This window comes from Colias croceus, chromosome 20 (assembly GCF_905220415.1).
Source record: "Colias croceus chromosome 20, ilColCroc2.1".
Lineage (NCBI taxonomy): Eukaryota > Metazoa > Arthropoda > Insecta > Lepidoptera > Pieridae > Colias > Colias croceus.
In genome coordinates this window covers 2,652,559-2,661,292 of record NC_059556.1, presented here as the reverse complement: position 1 = coordinate 2,661,292, position 8,734 = coordinate 2,652,559, and the positions used below count along the sequence as shown (strand labels likewise).

At 35.1% G+C, this 8,734-nt stretch overlaps 2 non-coding genes across 2 annotated transcripts; both read left to right on the top strand.

Annotated features, from left to right (window-relative positions):
- The first annotated feature begins 7,359 nt into the window (after positions 1-7,359).
- Trnas-gga lies at positions 7,360-7,435 on the top strand. The gene has a single exon. It is a non-coding gene; the product is annotated as a tRNA-Ser (tRNA).
- Positions 7,436-7,670: 235 nt separating this feature from the next.
- Positions 7,671-7,746, top strand: Trnas-gga. Its single transcript has one exon. It is a non-coding gene; the product is annotated as a tRNA-Ser (tRNA).
- The last annotated feature ends 988 nt before the right edge of the window (positions 7,747-8,734 follow it).

Below are 8,734 nucleotides of genomic sequence, written 5' to 3'. Positions count from 1 at the left end.
CGAAATCTTTTACCGCTAGTAATAAACCAAACAACATTGTTGATCCAGAAATAGAAACTTTTCATCAACAAATACATGACTGTGTTCACAAACACCATACAATTTTTGACACAAAAAACACCAATGATTTTGATATGGGTAACTGCCGTCAAAGCGTCACTTATTTTTTTCCGCTCACTTAGAAGATTGATAGGACAGGTATTCAATGTCCTTTTCACTTGGTGTAATAGCTACATACATAGTTTAAAACAAAGTCTGTGTGTCTATTATTTAAGATTAGAAACTAGTACCTTTTTAACCGACTTCAAAAAAAAGGAGGAGGAGGTTATCAATTCGGCTGGTATATATTTTTTTTTTTATGTATGTACACCGATTACTCCGAGGTTTCTGAACCGATTTACGTGATTCTTTTTTGTTCGATGCGGGATGGTGTCGAATTGGTCCCATAAAAATTTTATTCGGATAGGCCCAGTAGTTTTTATTATATGAGCATTTTTGTCTATAGATATTTGTAAATTTTGCAAGTGCAAGTTTGAAGTCGGTTGTTTTTAACGCAGTTATCACTTGTTCTAATCTAATCTAAAAGCTATACGAAACTTAAAAAAACAATCAGATATTAGATAATTGATAGGTAGATTGGAATAAATAAATAAAATTCATTTATTTCAGGCCACATAGCCCATATTGTATTAGTAAAATCTTATCCTAGTGTTAGTGTTAGTGGAATAATGTTTAGTTATGTATTTTAAAACTATCAGTAAGCCTTCAAAGAAACCACAATTTTATCTTCGGAGACTCCGAAAAAGTCTCTATCTTTGTCATGGCCAAGGCCAATAGTTATCACTATTTGTCCCTAAAGAATAATGTTCAGAAGAATAGATTAAAAATTAATTTACCCACATATCCACAAGGGAATGTGAGATTTGTAAGATATTCACTAGATAGGGCTCTATTTAGTATCACTAAATAGAGCCCTATCCTATGATATATAAAAAAGCTAGATACGTTACCCGTTCTCTATTTTGGCAAGAAAAAACTCAGCTAAGTGCCCGAGTTTCACTTAGTCACGCACCATTCAGCGTCGTGGCTGGACGTTCTTTTTATATTTTAATCGGCAGTTGTTATTACGAAGTACATGAGTGAGACATCTATTATGTCTCGTGCGTGAGAGTGAAAGAGAGAACAACTGTATTGGTGATAATGCGTTAGTAAGTAGGTATGTATTAATTACGCTGTTTTTTAGTGCAATGATGTTGGCGTATGCCGCGTCTACTAGTATAATAAGTCATTGGCCCTATCTATCTATTTCGCCCGCGTTTTCAAAGGAAAACCCGCATAGTTCCCATTCCCGTGGGATTTCCGGGATAAAACCTATCCTATGTGTTAATCCAAGTTACCCTCTATATGTGTGCTAAATTTCATTGTAATCGGTGCAGTAGTTTATGCGTGAAAACATACATACACACATACATACAAACCTTTCCTCTTTATAATATTAGTATGGATAACATAATATATTAGAATAATTGCTATAATTGTTTGTAATATTGGAAATATCTCGACATCAATTGCCCCTTTTCAATCCCCGGCTGATTGAGTGTGGTTAAGTCATAATTAACTGTCATTTACAACAGCTTACATCATATTCATAGCATAATATTATTTAGGAACAGGTAAATTATGTTTATAATAATAATTATTTAAATATTATCTCAATGGGTTAACACTTTATTGAACAATATTTTATTTATTTCTTTACCTAGTCATTTAAATTTATTCGGATTTTTAGAGATTACATATTACATACATTTTAAATATTATACTAGCTGTCCCGGCGAACTTTGTACCGCCCTGTCAATGAATGTTGTGTTACCTTTTAGCTGAACTAATTAAGGCTTTGATGAACGTAATAAAATGATACAAATTAAATATTTATATGGATTGATATGTAATAGTATTTTAATTTATTACTTCAAACACGTCTCAGAGAAAAATGATTGAATTTTAATAAGGTGTGCAGCATGGATTAACTTTTTTCATTCTTTAACTGTTATCGACTACGCCATCGTTTCGTTTCACTTTTTTTTTTTTTATGGTAGAAGAAGGCAAACGAGCCGACGCCTTGCCTGATGGTAAGCTAAGTGCGCCGCCCATAGACTACCGTAACTGGGTTACGGGTGTTGCCTACTGGTAATGGATTTGGAAGAAGTTAGGTAGAAGGGGCGAGGATGGGAGGGAATGAGGATAGGGAAGGAGAGGATGGGTAGGGGATGGGAAGGGATGTGGGCCTCCGGACCCCTCACTCACCGTACGGAACGCGACAGTAAACTGTCACTATGGCGCCGATATTCTGTGAGGGTGTGGTACCTTCCCCGGTGAGAGCGTGGCCCAATTCGTGCCGAAGCATGCTCGACTCCCACTTCACTTTAGTTGTGATAATAATTCTACCATTATCATTGGGCGATCGACGCTGATACAGTGGGTAACCATCGTTGCCTGTGATGGTCTCTGTTACAAATAATATATAATAGGTTAACTATAATTAAATTTATGTTATGCAATTAATTTGTAAGAGCTTTAAGCTAGTAGTCACGCCATAAATAAAACAATTGAGTGACACAAGCTTTTGGCTTAGGAAAATATAGTAGGGTTCTTAAAAAAATATCTTTCTGCGTTACAAATTTTAGGGTGTAGAGACCTATACAATAAATGTTTTTTTCTGTTATCTTTTAATTACTATGATCGCTTTATCCATTTCACTTTGACCTATAGTTTGTTATTCTATGATCTATGCGATATACTGAGTTTAATGGAATTATAAACGATAAATGTGCCATAGAAAATAGACAAACTCAATTAACACTATAAAAATATGCAGCTCATGACTTTTATTATTTCGTTCTCAGATACTAATCCTCATCATGAGGTTAAAAGCTGTGTAATATTATGTTGCTGTTATAGTCAAACCCCGAAGCTTGTCTTCTTGTCTTGTCTTGCTTGAATCGTCAGATCTGGCATAATGACTTTGTCAAAGCCCAAATAAATGTATAAACAATTTTCGCAAGTCGTTGTCCAGCTGAGGCGTCTTATGCGCGTGCGATGCCTATGCTGCGTTTGCCTACGCCCGAGACTGCTGCTGACTTCAGACAAGGGTGAAATCCAGATGTATTTCGAGGATTTCCCGATGGCTTTTGCTAAACCTAAGATAAACCAGTCCTTCCGCGGAGAGATTGTGTTTTGGGGATTTGACTGTAACAATGCGACAAATAGGAGCAGAGCATTAATGAAGGATGTTACCGATTTGAGTACACTTTCTAACACTTTCTATTATAGGTTTCCACGCGTATAGAAGTCGCTAACACAGCTATAGTCGAGCCAATTTAATAGGCAACATTTGACGTCTATCAATTTTATCTTCGAAGAGAGGTAACCTGCTTAAAAACATCGATTAAAGTGAATTAATCGATACGGATTTGAAACATTTGTCAATCGAATTTATTATACCCGGCGCGGCCTAAGATGATCCCTATGACAGTTCGTCTTAGTGATTGCTCGTATGATGGATCGTGTCGATACTTTACTATTTTATAGGCAAAGGCGTGGTTTGCATTCAGCCACCTCGGTAAACATGTTTTTACAAATATTATAAAATGAATTTTTAACGTCTATTATGTAAACGAAACGGTAAGTAAAACGAAAGTTTTCCAAAACATGAAAATACACCTTATCATTTTCTCGTAATTTTTAACCCGTTTAACAGTGTATATTATTTTATCATGAAAATGGAATCCCCCATTTAATTTTTCTAAAAAACTTATATTATCGTAGGTAAGTAAATTAACGCGAACGGTAATTATTAATTAAGTATGCTGCGATCTTCTGTTCCATTCAATAGTGAATGAACTATAGCTTAAGCATGGAAAAAATGTGAACTCGTTTCCATTATCGAAATTTGTTTATCGATACTTTCCGCACTAGTCGATAAATGCCAACGATGTAAGTTTTGAAGGACGTAAACGTAAAGTCAGATTGATATAATTTCTCATAAATGATAAGAATTGTTATAATTCCAACGGAATATCATTGTAATAGGATAAAGCTACGTAAAAATTAATAAATGCCATTTTTAGACGCCTCCAATACGTTTCTAATTTAATGGTGACGCCATTACAAGTTTGTCTCTTGAGAATAACTGTCAGTGTCATAGGGATCATCTTAGGCCGCGCCGGGTATAATTTATGATGATTTTTATTCACAAGTAATCAATGCATTCGATTCTAGATGTCAGATTTCGATTTTTAGAGTAACGTCTCTGGGGCCTTAGACAAACGTACGTAACGCCATGGAATAGAAACTGCTAACGCTAATTATTGACATAAGCTCATGACATTTTGGTAATGGTTCGATCACACTACCAACGACGCAGACGACCACGACCAAAGTTCCAATCATGCCGAAATTTGTTCAAAATCAATATTAAAATCTCCCGTCATTCTGGTACTCAGGAATAAAAAAATTCGAGGTCAATTAATAAAAAGAAATAGGGTTTTTTGCGATTTTCGCCGAGACGGTAAGTTTATCATACAATCACCTGAACCAAAATTGTATATAATCTAATTATCTATAAAAAAGGTTAAATACATTTTTTCTAGGAGCCACCGTTTCTATGAAAAACCTGTTTGTTTATCCATTGATCTCAAAATTTTTTTTTCCAAACACCAATACGACAGGAGATTCTTAAATTTCATTTTTAATTGTGTTTTGCACAATTTTATTTAATTGCGACTGGATGAAAATTTTGTTCGTGGTCGTCGTTGTCGTTGGTAGGGTGACCGAATCCTTATGCAAAACATCATACGCTTATGTCAATTTCTATCGATAGCGTATTCTATTCCTTGGCGTTTTGCCGTTTGGCTAAGGCCCCTGGTATTTAAAAAGAAAAAAGGTATAATGACACAAAATTGTAGCGACGTCAGTTCTTCAATTCAGAAATTGTTTATTATGTTTAGTATGGTTTATCAGTAAAATGAAACCTTAAAATTACTTGTATCGGTCATTATTATTATAAATATGTAATCATAATTGAAAAAAGTTAAGCAAATGTGCAGTTCTAACAAAACGAAATATCATGTTATTCTATGTCGACGTTACTAGGTTACGTTGTTGAATTTTGTTGAACTGTCAAATGTTGTCTATTAAAATGGCTCTACTATAGTATGTATATATATAATATTCATATATTTTCCATAGAGCTTAAAGTTAAATAAAAGTAATTTCAGCAAAATCTACATAGACATTATCTCCAAAAATCTCTCAAGCAAATGCAACCCAAGCAAAATGTATAAGATCCTGCACCTACTTAAAATTCTGGCTACACCTCGATTAGAATCTCAGATCGAAGTTGTTGAAAAATGCTGTGTTGGACGTTTGGTGTAATAAAGGCTGCATAGGATAATCGAGCATAGAATTAATGTAACAAAAATAATGACAATGTGTTGTTCTAGGCGTAGATATTGCAAGTTTTAGTCACATCACAGCAATCTAACAAATAATTAATGTATATTGTACGAGTGGTCCGCCCCGGCTTCGCCCGTGGTACATATTTCTCAATAAAAGGTAGCTCAATAAAAGTAGATGTCCTTTCTCGGGTATCAAAATATCTCCATACCAAATTTCATGCAAATTGGTTCAGTAGTTTAAGCATGATTGAGTAACAGACAGACAGAGTTACTTTCGCATTTATAATATTAGTATGGATGATACTGTTTAAGGCGCTGCAGATAATATGGCAAGTATGCCAAGCTTATTATTATTTTTTGAGATGATTGAATTCGATGAAAATGAACGTGCCGATTTAGTAATGCAGAGCTAGCGCGCAAGAGCAACTTTTGTCTCCGCAACTATTTTGTCTCTCCCAACTTCTATAGCCCTATAGGAAGTTGCGTCGCTACGTGCGCGCACTTTCTTACTAACCCATAGAGTTGATGGGAGAGACACAAGTGATAACTGCGTTAAAAACAACCGACTTCAAACTTGCACTTGCAAAATTTACAAATACCTACAGACAAAAATGCTCATAAAATAAAAACTACTGGGCCTATCCGAATAAAATTTTTATGGGACCAATTCGACACCATCCCGCATCGAACAAAAAAAGAATCACGTAAATCGGTTCAGAAACCTCGGAGTAATCGGTGTACATACATAAAAAAAAAACATACTGGCCGAATTGATAACCTCCTCCTTTTTTTTGAAGTCGGTTAAAAATAGTTGCGGAGACAAAAGTTGCTCTTGCGCGCTAGCTCTAATACATGTTCTATATTTCACCGTTGGAATTGTACGTGATGTTTGCCTGATAAAGGCTACCACTAAAGTCTAGTCTACCACTAAAGTTGGAATCTATAGAAATGTATTAAAAACATAACTATCATAAAAATGGTAGGTACATAGCGGATTCAATAAGAGAAAAGAAAACAACTCATATTTAAATAAAATATAACATAATAATATTATGTAACCACGTGTTATGTTTTCACTTTACTTTAGAAAATAATTATCATTTGTTATTTAATTATTATTATTAAATTCAGTAATCACATTGTATATGTTACAGTCAAAACCCTGAACCAGTCAATAACGTTATTGACCGGTAAAATCAGTAAATAAGGATATTGACTAAGGGCGTCGGTTAATATCCTTATTAACTGATTTTATCTGATTAAACCAGTTAATAACGTTATTGACTAAGGACATCGGTCAATATCCTTATTAACTGATTTTAAGTCGAGACATCTAGTCAATATAGGTTTTAACCGACGTGCCCAGTCAAAACTCATAAAAAGTTAAGGACGTTAGTGAAATTATGCTAGAAAATCATTTAAAAAGGTTCATAAAACTTTTTAAAGTGCAATATTTAAGACTTTTATGTTTTATTAATTAATTCGGGGTATTGTTTGTAAATTGCAACCGCGCGAGAATACGTGCCCCAAAATATTTTTGAAGATGGCAATTGTGTTTTAATAACAACTAGGTTTAAATTTATAAAGAATAGAAAAAATTCGATCACGAGGCGGGACTCGAACCCGCATCCTTCGCGCCATTCCGGCCATTCCGCCATTTTTTTCTATTCTTTATAAATTTATATTTATAAAGCATTTGAATGCCATAAAAAACCAAAAAAAAAAAAAAAAATATAAATTCAAGAAAAGGTCGTGTTCCATCGTTACAATATTGTATTCACTGTAAAGTGCTTCATATTGGTTGAGATGGTTGTTAAATCATCTCAATAGATGGCGCGCGGTGTGTCCCTTAAGACACATAAAACTGAAAGGATAGAATAAATTCGATTACTCGGGCGGGTCACGAGTGGCTGAGTTGGTAAGGCATCCGCCCCGGAATGGCGCGAAGGATGCGGGTTCGAGTCCCGCCTCGTGATCGAATTTTTTCTATTCTTTATAAATTTATATTTATAAAGCATTTGAATGCCATAAAAAACCAAAAAATATAAATTCAAGAAAAGGTCGTGTTCCATCGTTACAATATTGTATTCACTGTAAAGTGCTTCATATTGGTTGAGATGGTTGTTAAATCATCTCAATAGATGGCGCGCGGTGTGTCCCTTAAGACACATAAAACTGAAAGGATAGAATAAATTCGATTACTCGGGCGGGTCACGAGTGGCTGAGTTGGTAAGGCATCCGCCCCGGAATGGCGCGAAGGATGCGGGTTCGAGTCCCGCCTCGTGATCGAATTTTTTCTATTCTTTATAAATTTATATTTATAAAGCATTTGAATGCCATAAAAAACCAAAAAAAATATAAAAACAACTAGGTTTCCGCCCGCAGCTTCGCCCGCGCAGTCAAAGAAAAACAGCATAGTTCCCGTTCCCGTGGGATTTCCGGGATTGCGTTAGTTTCTGATTTGATGGAGTGACCTGCAGGTGTACTTCGAAGACTGCTACTGGATCTATTATACGAGTAGAACTAGGTGTGCCGAGTTTGGGCTCGTTTTGTAAATTATGTCGAGACCTTACCTCCGGACTTGATGGAACGTCCTTAACGTTTTATGAGTTTTGACTGGGCACGTCGGTTAAAACCTATATTGACTAGATGTCTCGACTTAAAATCAGTTAATAAGGATATTGACCGATGCCCTTAGTCAATAACGTTATTAACTGGTTTAATCAGATAAAATCAGTTAATAAGGATATTAACCGACGCCCTTAGTCAATATCCTTATTAACTGATTTTACCGGTCAATAACGTTATTGACTGGTTCAGGGTTTTGACTGTAACATATATACCACCAGTCACCACGATTAATCTGTTAGATAAATGTGTCAGTGACCTATGTCACGAGCGAGTTGATAAGACGAAGATTTTCTTATGTAATGGTATTAGTAAATAGTAAATTAGGTATACTTATAAATTACGTATTGCGTAAGAAGGAATAGCATGCATAATCGATACATAAACTGAAAAATTATTAAGCTATTTCAGTAAAATTATGCCAAACCATTCTACCTGATGACATTGAATATTATCTCTCTAAGCCTGCCAGGTTTAATCCCCGATTATTTTTTTCAGGTAAAGTAAATTTGAGGTTCATGATAATGAGGGTATTTCGCGCTTCGTTGCCTGATATGTTTACCGCCTAGTTAAGCTTTTACCCTTTGTGGGACGGTTTATTTACCTTTCATTCTTGTCTTGATTGCAAGATGGTTTCTTTTTTGGCG